The sequence below is a fragment of the Sciurus vulgaris genome (genome assembly GCF_902686455.1).
Source record: "Sciurus vulgaris genome assembly, chromosome: X".
Lineage (NCBI taxonomy): Eukaryota > Metazoa > Chordata > Mammalia > Rodentia > Sciuridae > Sciurus > Sciurus vulgaris.
Genome location: NC_136471.1, coordinates 41,725,528 through 41,738,870, shown reverse-complemented (window position 1 = coordinate 41,738,870; position 13,343 = coordinate 41,725,528). Strand labels below are relative to the sequence as shown.

The window sequence follows — 13,343 nt, the reverse complement described above, 5'->3', positions numbered from 1 at the left end:
GTTGCTTCAGTTAAAGCAGGAATTTGGGATGTCTGGGGGTCCCCCTCCAGACCTCCTGAAACGCAACTCCCAAGGAGACCACTGAAGCATTTCCACTGAAAAGCACTGAGGTAATAAGTAACAGAGTGCTATGGTGCATAGTAGATGCAAAAGGAGTTCAAAAGAAATGCAAAACGGCCAAGAGTAACCAGAAGGAGCTTTGTAGGAATTAGATTTATTTAAGCTAGATCTTATGTCAGGCATCTGTAAATGGAGGAAGAATGGAGGGCAGTCGAGATTAGGAAATCTCACAAAGAAAGATACGAAGGTGGGAATAAGAGGACTTTAAGGAATGAGATATAAGTTGGTTAAATAGGCTATGGTAGTACAGGATCTGACAAACTAAGCAAAGTAGTTTTGATTTGACTAGGCAGAAAACTGGATGCCAATGCAGGTAAGAAAAACTGTGCCTTTGGAAAGGAAGTGCATAAACAGTCTCAGGGATAATATCATCCTGCAGGGAGTCAGGCTTGAGCTAAAAAAGTTATTTTGATGAATTGCAGGGTATAGTTCAACTATGAAAATTAAAATATTAGTTCACTTCAAAAGCAAACTGAAGCACATCCTTCTGCAACTTATGCAAACAGACTAATAGACTTAATTCAATTGACCCCATGTTAGTTGTTTTTACATTGATTAGTACAAAATGGTAACCTAATCCCGCCTTGCCTTTGTTCATGGCCTTCAGCTGAATGTAGTGAACAAGAAACTAGAAATCACTGGGTTTCAGACCTCATGTCTACCACCAAGTGGCTGTGTAACCTTGAGCAAATCATCTTAGTCCAAGATCAGATTAGATCACTAAGCCTTAACCTCTTAGGAGAGGGACACTGAGAATTCAGTGAGAACTATGAATCCCGTTTCCCATAGAAAGATATGCAAAATGATATATACAATTTCAGGGGATTCGTGAGTTCCATGATTTCAATTCAAGAACCCTAACAAGTGACAGCAAACTTGAATTAAGAATTTCTGCCCTAGGTAGAAAAGGTCCTTCTATTATGGCTTGCATGTGAGGTGCCCCCTAAAAGCTCACCTGTGAGAAAATGCAAGGTTTGGAGGAGAAATGATTGGGCTATAGCCTTAACCTAATCAGTGAATTGATCCCTGATGGGATTAACTGAGTGGTAACTGGAGGCAGGTGGGGTGTGGCTGGAGGAAGTAGTTCATTGGGGGTGGGGCTATGGGGTATATATTTTGTATCTGAAGCGTGGAGGCTCTCTCTCTGCTTTCTGATCATCATGTGAGCTGTTTCCCTCTGCCACTCTTCCTCCATGATGTTCAGCCTCACCTCCAGCCCCAAGGAATGGAGCCTACCTTCTATGGACTAAGACCTCTGAAACCCTGAGCCTTCTAATAAACCTTTCCTCCTTTACAATTGTTCTGGTTGGGTCATTTAGTCACAGCAGCAAAAAAGCTGACTAAAACAGCTTCCAACTTTAAATTCTATTACACACTTAACACGTAGAAATTTTCTCAGTCTGACAAGTCTGGTCATTCATTTCTTCAAGATGGAGTGTGTCAAGTGTCTATCACAGTGCCCATGGCCTTCATATACACAAGATCCCCTGCTACAGTCCTCTCTTCCATTGAAAATTTCGTGACTACTCAAGTCTACAATAATCTTGCGGTTTTCTGGTTTCCTGTGTTATTAGCCATTTAATCTGATACTTCATTATATTACCATCATTTTCAAAAAAACAGGGCACCTAACTATGCAGCACAGCTTAGCAGTTCTTAACTCTGTCAAGCCCAATACCTATTTCTTACAACTAAGTTTTTTTTTTTTTTTTGGGGTGCTGGGGATCGAACCCAGGGCCTTGTGCTTGCAAGGCAAGCACTCTACCGACTGAGCTATCTACCCAGCCCCACAACAAAGATTTTGTGATACCTCTTAATGAACCTTGAAAGATAAAACAATGAGCTAGACTACATAAAATCTTTAAAACATAGTTTCTTATTGGAAATATAAAAGATACCAAAAGGTAATTAAAATTTGAAATTAAAAATACTTGTTTGAATATCTAAATTCTCAGGGACAATATTAGAAGACAAAAAATATGTCTTCACATATCTAAAATGCCCTTAAATACTACCTCACCCTCAAACCAAAAATTTTCAGACTAGGGGCCAAAGACATAGAAAGAAGTAGAAAACAGTCTCTGAGAAGTTCATCATTTACTTGGATTTAAACTGCATTGTATGTTTTTTTAGTCATTCATGATGTTATATACATTTAATCTATTATATGTATTTACTTTTATGTCTTGGAGGAACGGAAAAGCCTTCTACATATCTTCAGTGCTTAATACACAGACATACACATAAACACACACATGAGGCAATGCTCAAAGAACACTCAGGTGAGGGGAGACCAGAGAGATTTTTAGTTTCAAGGTTTTCAAATTTTTCTAGACATAGTGAGGGAGTCATGGGTCATCTATTTGAATAAAATTTACATGGATGTGAAAATACAAATATAGATAAAACCAAAAGCAGAGCTGCTCAGGCAGAGGAGGCTCTAATAGCTCCTGAAGGGACTCCCTAGAACCTCCTGTTCAGCTGAATATTCAAACCACTGATATTATCTGATCCCTCATCTTTTAGAAGCAAATGAATTTTACAGCACAAACCAAACACCCAGTGTTCTTTCAGGCACATCAGTTGGCCTCTGCCCAGTTTTGCCTATCATCTTAAAATCCTTCTTTGCCAAAGGTTTTCTGGAGTCACACTTGGTTTACTGATAATTCATTTCAAAAAAGATTTGAACATTTCATTTCACTTAAAAAGTTTGAATGTAAGAGCATGGTATAGTGTTGAGCAGTTGATAAAAACATGAGCAAAATATACCCTTCAACATTAATGCATGTGTATAATACATGTATTCAAATGCATGCTGGGAACAGAGGTTAACTCATAAATAACCACAAAGCAGACTGTGAAAAGCCCCATAAAAGCAGAAAGAACAAAATACTAAAAGAATTCAAAAAAGCAGGAAAATTGCATCCATTTGCGGGTGGGGGGGTGAGAAATTTCAGCCATCAAGAAAGGTGTTTCTGTCTCTCTCTTACACACACACACGTTTTGTGATGGTTGTGAAGGATGGTTATGTTTTCAAAAGCAAGGGACAATTATTGGGAAATGACGACCGTTCTACTAGAGAAAACAAATAGTTGAGCAAATTAAAGGGGGAAGAACAGCACAGGATGTTTTTGAAAAACAAAGTAGTATGGCAAATGTCTAATGCTTTCTGTGTAAACTACTGCTCCATTTTTATGACCTAAGTCTGTGGGAAAACAATGATTTCCTAATCAACTTTACTACACAGAAGTTAGACATTAAAGACATATGCATATGATGATTTTGCAACTCAAGATTGACTACTCTGCTGTTGTACTAAGGGAAGATGAATTGTATTCTAAAGAGGAGAAAGTCTTGATATTCCAGGCAGTATCAGTTCTAACCTCAATGTCTGCTTTCAAGTGTGACTTTGAACAAGTGATATATGACCTGTCACTTAAAAACTTTATCAACAGCTTCATCTGTAAAATAGGAATACTGCTTATATTACCTGCTTCATGGTATTGCTGCGAGAATCCTTTGTCTTCCCCCACATAAATTCCAAGGGCAATCATAATCAGTCCCTGGCACACACACACTCAACTCTTGTCACTCTCTCACTTTGCTGTACTCAGATAAACTACAACCTGGTCCAATTCAATTCTCCACCTAATGTGCAACTGTACCCACATAGCTGAATTTGGAGAAATGCATGACTACTGAATGTCTCACTTTAAGTTCATGGCTGCTACTTCAAGTGGGCTCTCCATATTGCACAGAAGCCACACTGAGCAAGTCTACTCACTGGCTTACTCTTCCAGGTTTCACATCCTATTTTCTCTCTTCAGACACCAACATTTCATTTCCACCTCATGGTCAGTTTCTGACCTGGCTTACTATTTCGCAGAGAAAATGGAAATAATCTAAAAAGTCTCACAGACTCCCCTATGAACCTACTCATATCTGTGGCCTGCTCTTCACTCTTCTGTGACTGGGGATGAACTGTGTATGATTGCACCTAAGGGCCACCCCTTCACTTGTGCGCTACACCTTTGTATATACATGGTCATGGTAATGCAGCTTTACCCATTATGTCTCTCTCTCCTGCACAATTAATATTTCCTGCTGTACCGAATCATTCCCATCAGTGTCATAACAAACTATTATCTTTCATCTTAAAAACCATTCCCTCTCTGTACCTAGCTCTCAGTTATAGCCCAGTTCTTTAGGACTCCTTGCAATAGTCTATGCACTGTCTTGTAGTTATCTTCGATTTTCTCCGGAACCCACTACATGCAGGCTTTTGTCCCTTACCAATACATAAAATTTTTCTGAATACTGTCACCAATGACTTGCATGTTGTTTGATCCAATGGTCAATTAAAGTTCAGCCCTCATCTTCCTTTACCCACTGGTAGCCTTTAACACAGTTGACCCTTCTACTTGAATTTTTTGTGTGGCATCCAGGAAAACAACATTCTTCAGGTTTTCTTCGTATTTCTCTGGGTGTTCCTTTTCAGTCTTGTTACTGTACTGCTTCCTCATCTCCCTGATCTCTGAATGCTACAGTGCTCATTTCCTGAATCTCTCCTTTATTTCTACTCAATCCCATGGTGATCTGATTTAGTCTTGTAGCTTTAAATATCATACATATGGTGATGATGCCCAAATTTCTCCCCCAAGCTTAGAGGTCTGCCTTAAATACAAATTCATATATCCAAATGTTTCCTCACTGAATTCATTTAGGTATCAGTTAAGTACCTTGAATTTGGCATATTCAAAATTAAACCAGATTGTCCTTCCACAATTCTATTTCATCCAGTCTCGCCTCACTATATTGCAGTACCTTTGACCAAAAATCTTGGATTCATACTTTGTCTTCTCTTTCTCACACATTCCACTTGCAACACATCAGTAAAACCTAATGACTCTACTTAATAAATATCTAATTCAACTATTTTTCATCACCTCCACTATTGTCATCCTGCTCCAAGCCATTATCATCTCACATGTGGATAAATGCAATAGCTGATTTAATCTGCCTACATTCACCTTCTACGCCCTATAATAAACTCTAAACCCAGCAGCTAGAGTGCTCTTCTTAAATTGTAAATTAGATCTTACCATTCCTCTGCTCAAAAATCTTCAAAGAATCTCCACGATTCACTGAAGAGCTAAAGTTCTTATGTGATCTACAAGAACACATCTTTCCACTGCACATCAAGTTTGACTTCAGCTCCTACTACACTTTCCCTTGGCTCATTCTGCAGCAGTTCTACTTGTTCCTTGATGTTCCTGGAACATATCAAACATGACCTTGCCTTTGTACTTGCTATTCTCTGTGCGTGGAATGTTCTTCTAAGATATCTGTGTAAGTTATTCCCTTGCTTCTTTTTTGTCTTTACTCAAATAACTTCTCAGATGGGGCCTTCTTCAGCCACCCTCTTTGAAAACCAGACCTCCAACACTTCCTTTCTTGCTTAATTTTTCTCCTTAGCACTTTTCACTAATATATCATAGGTTTTATTTTTCATGCTTAATGTCTATGTCCCCAGTAGAACATAATACCCATGAGGCAGAGTGTTTTTATCTTGTTGCTGAATCTTCAGTGACCAGAACAGTACCTCTGTGTGTTAGTTGTTTAATACATTTGTTGAACAAGAAGGTACATAGAATTGTTCTGAAACTAAAAAGTAAAAGCATATGTAAGTACAATAATCTGAATGCAGTTAACCTTATTTTAAAATATCATTTGTGACTGGGCATAGTAGTAGACACCTGTAATCCCAGCCTCTTTGGAGACTGAGGCAGAAGGATCACAAGTTCAAAGCCAACCTCAGCAATTTAGTATGGCCCTAAGCAAATCAGCAAGACCCTATCTCAAAATTTTAAAAATAATTTAAAAATAGGCTGGGGAATGAGGCTCAGTGGTTAGGTGCTCCTGGGTTCTACAAACAAATAAATAAACAAACCAAAAAAGCCTTTGTATGTGCCAGCATTCTAGGAAATACTATGCTCTTACAATTCTACTAATTAGAATGAATTTGAATATGTTATTGGTTGCTTAACAGAAAATACCAGGCTATAAAAACTACCTATTGGAGAGGATAAAAGACTGGCATTAAAAAGCACAAAGGTCACACAATTTTCACTATGTGCTCTTTCATTGATGTCTTTCACAAAGGTATGCAGTCCTTCTATACACACAAAAAAGTGATACTGCTGTCCCACTGTTAGTGAAAACATGAAGTCTGAGTTGTGCTTTCTTAGGATCAGGTACTGTATTTGGCTGGAAAGGGCAAGGGCATCATCTTTAGTCACGGGATAGTTAAGTGCTCCTGTTGAAGTTCTTAATTTCATATGGAAACCAGACTCATAACCACTCATTGAATGTTTACTATGGGTGAGGTACTGTGCTGTATTTTAGATGTACTATCTCATTTAACCCTGCAAAGAAATAATCTCACTTTACAACAGACTCACAGAGAAGAGATTAGTTTCCCAAAGTAAGTACAGTGAGTAAGGATTTGAACTCAGTTCTATCTGATTCTACTGCCTGTAATCTGAGATGTTTGGTGAATCCTAGAAATTTTAGTGAAAAATCAGATATAATTAAATTTTGTTCTAAGGACAAGTTTAATGATAAGTATTTCATTCCAGTTACTTCAAACACTCTGTGAAAGGTTAAACACAAAAAGCATTAGTGATACATTAAGCTCCAGTACACAAAGTAAACAAAACACTACATAGTAATTAAAGTCTGAATTTAAAAGAAGAAATCACTTCCCCCAGAAGCATGTGGCATAACACCAATTTAACAATGAAAAAAAAAAAAAAACTAATACATTGAAGTTAGTTAATGCCAAGTTATTTTTCCAAAAGTTTTAGAAAATGAACTAAACCAAGCAAAGATGGGTACACTTGTCAGGCTGAAACACAGCAATAACAAATACACCTGGCTTTGACATTGTGAAAATGTTAAAAAATATATCAATTTGAAAATCAATGATTTTGAAATCATTTAAGAAATCACATTTTCAAGTCCCACATTATTTAAGACTAATTTAAATACCAACTAGTGATAGTTGCCCCTCTGAAAAGAATTTGCTGTATCAACTAAGCATTGAATCAGAAAACAATTACAAGAGTTCCAAAAGATTAAAAATATCTGCTAGACATTTTAAAATCATATTTCTAAATAGATGTTGCATCACCAAGGCTTTTGTAAAGGGGTGGAGTGCTTTTATAAAAATCTTGTTTCACACACTATTAAAAACTTCCAAATGTTTTTAAAATATATAAGAGAAAGCTCAAATACTCTATTTAAAAAGAATGGTTATATTTGTTAAATGAAATCAAACTTTAAGTAGATATGTTACAATGTAATTAACTTTATATTTTAAACTTACAAAATTCTAATATTTTAAGACATTAAAGGCATTAAGAGCAGCTAGCAGGCTCTGTATCAGCCAGTCTGCAAGATGAATTATCACATGAAATATATATCAGATTGCCCCTTTTAAGACTCACCAAATTAAAATTGTTACGAATAAGTCTAATCAATATGAAATGATCTGCACAATCAAACTTTAATTTCAGGTATGTAGTAATTACAATAAATACACTTTAAAACTGAAAAAAAGCAAAATAGAAACCTAAGATGAATATATAGATGCCCTGTGTCAACATATTGCACTTATGCTAGTTATTTTGACTCAAAGCGTATCACAACTCTGACTGATCTTTGGGTGTGTCTCTCACAAGATTAACCAAACTGTTTACTTCATCACCTGGAGAGATATTAACTCCTGCAGTCGCCATCCTGCCAGTCTCTTCCCAGCTTTTCCCAGTAAAGAAAGCACCTCGGCAGCCATGTTGAAGATGCTCTTTCGTGCTCTAGCATAAGTCCCCTCCCATAATGCCTTAAGAATATCTCTAACATGCATCAGATAATGTTGTTTCTAGGTCATAAGTTGTCATAATTTGGATCCTATCTATACATGTTGAAATGAGAAGCCAATGTTGCTGCACACTACACATACACTGTATATGCTTAAATATATATTGCTCATCTTAAGCAACTGAGATTGATTTTTTAATATGTAGATTTGTTATAATAAGAATTAGCTATATAATTAGGTATATAATTTACCCCAATGCTCTAAGTAATTTTGAATGTAAAATTTGCTAAAAAGTGGCACCTATTGGCAAAATATGATGTTACAATCCAACTTTATTAAACATGAAAAAGGGAGAAAAACCAAGTTCTGGGAGTTAGATATTTGGAGGGAAACAAATAGTTCAATGCTATAGAAGGGAAGCAGATAACAAAATGACAATTTCAAGGTTCTGCAACCTTGTTGCTAAATGAAACTGCCCATCAACACCACAGTATAGACTGTTTTCATCTGTAAAGTCTTCAATTTGCTGGGTGCTTTTCTCTGTCAGACACATTTGATTTTGACATAAGTTAACCAGAAATAGTTGGGTTACAAAACTTAAGTTTTGAGTTAACTTATAATAAATATGTTTTGTTCAAGTCAGATATACAGGGTATATCTACATGTTACATATATATCTCCTATCATCTGAAATATACAATATGTATTACAAAGTAATACAATTGAGTGCTGTCAAATATAAGTTTAGGTTCAAAAATAATCTGTAACTAGCAGTATTTCCCACAGGAATATCTTTGTGTTATAAGGAGAATTTTGCAACTAGACCTGTTTGTTTTTTTTTATTTGCCACATGACCTTCCCTCCACATTTGCTAGAGGAGGCAGTTTAATATGTTGGTTCTTTGCCAGTGTTATTTCCCAGTAATTTATACAGCTAAAAGTTATGCAATAACAGTCTTAAACCATTTCTTACAAAATGGCCAAGTCCACCACTACAATTCAGCTACATAAACATCCTAATGTGAAACTGTAGCATTTTTTAAAAAAGATTTCTCTCTACTCTTCAGTATTAAACATCTTATAAGTGAAACTAATAAAAGAACTCAAACTGATAAGTCTATTGAAGATTGAAATCTTATGGTCATTCTATCAACAGTGGCTAATAAAAAGAAGAAGGGCATGTATACCAAAGACAGTAGATAATTTTAAAAAGCCATTTTTATCCTTAACATTTCATTAAGGGTATGTCTGACATTTCAGAAATTAAAGAATTCTTAACTTAAATAAGAAGCCATACAAAACCAAATCCAAGAAGTCATGGAAAATTACTCCTAGAGTTTATCTCCATGTTAGGAGCAAGAACACATTCCATGCTGTTATTTCTCTTTCTATTCATTTGTTTACCTGACCCATGTTTCACTAAGGAGGCAAGAGTGATAAGGAAATTATTTATTTCTATTTTGAAACTTATTTTGTGGGAGCTGAGACAAAGCTATGATAATTGAAAAGAATTCTCCAAAATGCCACAGGATACTACCTGTAAATTCTTAAACGCAGTTGGTCAGATGTTTTGCCATACATAAGAATATCAAATCGTTTTAATTTCTTTGTGTTTGGAAATAAAAATTAGCTATTGGCCCATAAGAGCTATTATGTCTTTGGTTTGACATTCATAAGCTATTAAAATGAAAGCAATTCCCAGAAGACCAGAAATACCAGGGAGGTGGCATCAGATACATGGTTTTGGTCCTGGTTCAGGAGCTATTGAGCTATAATGGCTATAACAAAGTTAATAACCTATCAGTGCCTACTTCTTCATCTGTAAAATGAGAAAGATGCCTTCAAGTTTTAAGATATCAAAGATGATTTAAATTTTTAATAATAAGATGGTGAGAGGAAATGATACAGAGCTGTCAATTTTTTGCCAGATATGAACATTAAAGAGAGTCCTACCATTTACTATCATCATCATTTCATAAAATAAAAAGACCATGTTTAACTCTCCAAAATTAGAAGTATATATATCCTATAAGAAGCAGCAATCCGGGCTGGATTGTGGCTCAGTGGTAGAGCGCTTGCCTAGCACATGTGAGGCACTGGGTTCAATCCTCAGCACCACATAAAAATAAACAAAGTAAAGGTATGTGTCCATCCACAACTGAAAAAAAAAATTTAAAAAGCAGCAATCCTTTAAATTGAAAATGTTTTGATTTTTAAAAAGCTCATGATCTGCTGTCCTTTTCCTCATTTCACCTTAGACGAGTAAAAATTTCTAGCTAGCCACTGGTCTAAAAATCAGCATTTGGAAACCACTGCACTAGGTCATTTTCAAAGTTCAAGACTCCAACACTATGAGTTTAAGTTTAGGCACTCTGTTATATTTATTTTACTACATATCATGTTCTAAAGTAGAGACCTCAGTGAAGGACATTGCCAATACTTAAATTTATGAAGATCAGAAATAAGCTTATTTGTTTGAGAAATAGCCACTAACTAGAAATAAGCTTTAATGTACTGGGGCAAGTATAAATTGCTATAGATTTAACTTCACCAAAAATTATGAATCACTGACTAGATACAGTACAAGGTATCAAGATGCCAGTTAGTATGGTCCCTTAATTTTCTCAAAAAGTTGATATAATTACACATTTAGAACTTCTAAATGACACATACTTACAGATTTCCTCTTTTTCCTTGAAGGAACACGTATATCTTCTATGATTCAATCTGCAATAAGAGAAAACATGTATGAGTACAGTTACATGAGAAATGAACCCTGTAAAAACCAAGTGAGCTTTCACATTACCTGTGCACCATAACCCATGATAAGCCAGTACCAAAGGAAAAATAAGAAGTTGTTCTTAATATCTTTCTTTGTACCTTTAATTCCCCAACTTTCAGACAATACCAACTTCAGAGATACAAGACAACATCTGACCACAGCAAGTTATTCAATCTACCAAGACAGAATTCCCACCCCCAAGTGCCTGTAGATGTCTAGCTATGTTTCCATCAAAAATAAAATTAAGTATTTATCTTTAAACAATGCAAGATTCTTTGCAAATATAAATACAGCATTCATGGCCTAAGTAGAAAAATAAAAATGTTTTCCTCTTCCCTCAATTTATAAACAGATGATTTTTGTGATGTTCTTTAAAATACATACATTGAAAAAGTATAAAGGTTAGTTTTGTGGTTGAGGTTTAACCTATTTTAGACAATGCAGAGGATTTGTTACCAACTGAACACTCATCATTAAATAATTCAATAAAATGAGACCCATCAATGATTTCATATTGCTAACTTACATTTCACCACCACAGGGGTGTCCTTAGGCATGATGCCATGATTCTGAAAAACTGAAGTTTTTATTCCATCGATTAGCACTACTACTACTTGCATACAATTATGTTGTGAGAATAATCCTTCAAATATTTTTTAATCCAGATATATCAATGGAAGACATAACAACAAATATCCACATATCTGTAATCACAACACTAAATAGCTAATAGTAACTGGAATTTTCTCCTTTGGTACCATTAGAAGGATGACAGAACAAATGATTTGTGTCCAGACCTATCACTAAACTAACAAATGATGCCTTTGTTCTGTTTAACAGAATTACTTTCAACCTCAACTTAATATCCACCATCTACATTTTGGGAGAAAGATTGCTGGAAATAATATCAGCCCTTTGGCTTTTGCTTTCTATCTCATATTAAGAAAGTGTAAGTCTGAACACAAATGGTTAAGACTACTGAAGTTAGGCTATGTCAGATTTCCTTATCTTTCTCCCATTTATTTAAACATGAAAGCAGGGGGGGAATCTTGAATAAACATATTAAAATAAAGTCCAAAGAGCTCATAAGATAATTGTTATAAGAGAAGAACTTCACAGTTTTACATATAAATTATATATTTCTTCCACAGATAATTCTGATAACTGAAAAATGACAAAAAAATCATCCTTCTATAAAAGCATTTAAAGATCTATAAGTGGTGGGAGGGTGCAGGAAGGAGGAGGGAGGAAGCAGGGAAACATCTAATACTATCTACTAGTTTGTCACACTTGGAAAATAATTCCATCAATAAAAATTTGCAAAGGATAGTCAATACTTGACCCTTGGCACTAGAGAAGAAGTCAAGTGTCAGGATGGTCAGGCATCAGAACTCTACCAGTTGCATGACAGTAGTTTCAACCTAGTCACATAAAATCTCCAACCTCAAATCAGCAGGGCAAGGAAAAACAAGTCTCAAAGGTTCTTTAATACAAAGAATGATAAAGCCCAGCATGGTGACACATGCCTATAATCCCAAGGACTCCAGAGGATGAGGCACGAGGATTCCAAGTTCAAGGCCAGTCTCAGCAACTTAGCAAGACCCTGTCTCAAATTTTTTAAAAAAGGACCAGGACTGTAGCCCAGTGGTAGAAGACTCAGGAGCGAGACTCTGGGTTCAATCCCCAGTACCAAAAGAAGATAAAATGTTTCTTGATGCCTATAACCTTAAAGGCCATTTATTTTATAAAAAGAAAGAGGGGTTTCTGGGTATAGTAGTTCATGCCTGTAATCCAAGTGTCTCAGGAGGCTGAGGCAGGAGGATCACAAATTCAAAGCCAGCCTCAGCAACTTAGTGAGGCCCTAAGCAACTCAGTGAGACTCTCTCTAAATAAAGTATAAAAAGGACTGATGATGTGGCTCAGTGGTTATGTGCCTCTGGGTTTGATCTCCAGTACAAAAAACAAACAACAACAAAAGAGAGAGGGGGGAGGGAGGGAGGGGGGTTTTGAGGGTTTAACTCAGTGGAAGAACATGTACTTAGCATGTGCAGTCCTGAGTTCCATCCTCAGTATCCTCACTCTACCCCACCCATAGAAAATAAAAAAGAAAAAGAAATGAAAGAAAGTAATCTTTCTTATCTAGCCTAATGGAGTTTTTCTATACTACATAAAAATTGGTCCTTCACTTTCCTCTCCCAGCATCCCTCCTACAAAATCACAGTCATTTTATAGTCCTTCTATTAAAATAAATTGAAGAAATAATTTAATACAAAAGATCTAAGCAGATTACCACCATGCAGGTTCTATTTATACATGATTAGGGACAGGGTTGATTTGGCTAAAATTATAATACAAACTTTAGTCAGTCACTTGTTTTTTACTTTTTTTGTAATATATAGAAGTTGGTAAGTCTGAGCTCAGCAAATGTTTAACACACTAAAGTGTTAGATAATGTTTGTTTCTACTTAATAATAACCTGGTAGTATGAAAAAAGATAATACAGCATTGAAACTTGACCATCTTACAACTAGGGAAGAAGGCAGCATTGAGAAAGCCCAAATCA

The 13,343-nt window shown here is 35.9% G+C and overlaps 1 protein-coding gene across 2 annotated transcripts in view; it reads right to left on the bottom strand.

Moving 5' to 3' along the window:
• Positions 1-13,343, bottom strand: part of ACSL4 (acyl-CoA synthetase long chain family member 4) — an 84,462-nt gene that overhangs the window by 42,938 nt on the left and 28,181 nt on the right. The window contains exon 2 of one of the 2 annotated variants that reach the window (XM_079124844.1): positions 10,672-10,725. The gene's annotated coding sequence lies outside the window, so the exon portion shown is untranslated. Of the gene's footprint in view, positions 1-10,671; positions 10,726-13,343 lie in introns of those variants that run through there. The other variant, XM_079124845.1, reaches the window with a different exon arrangement.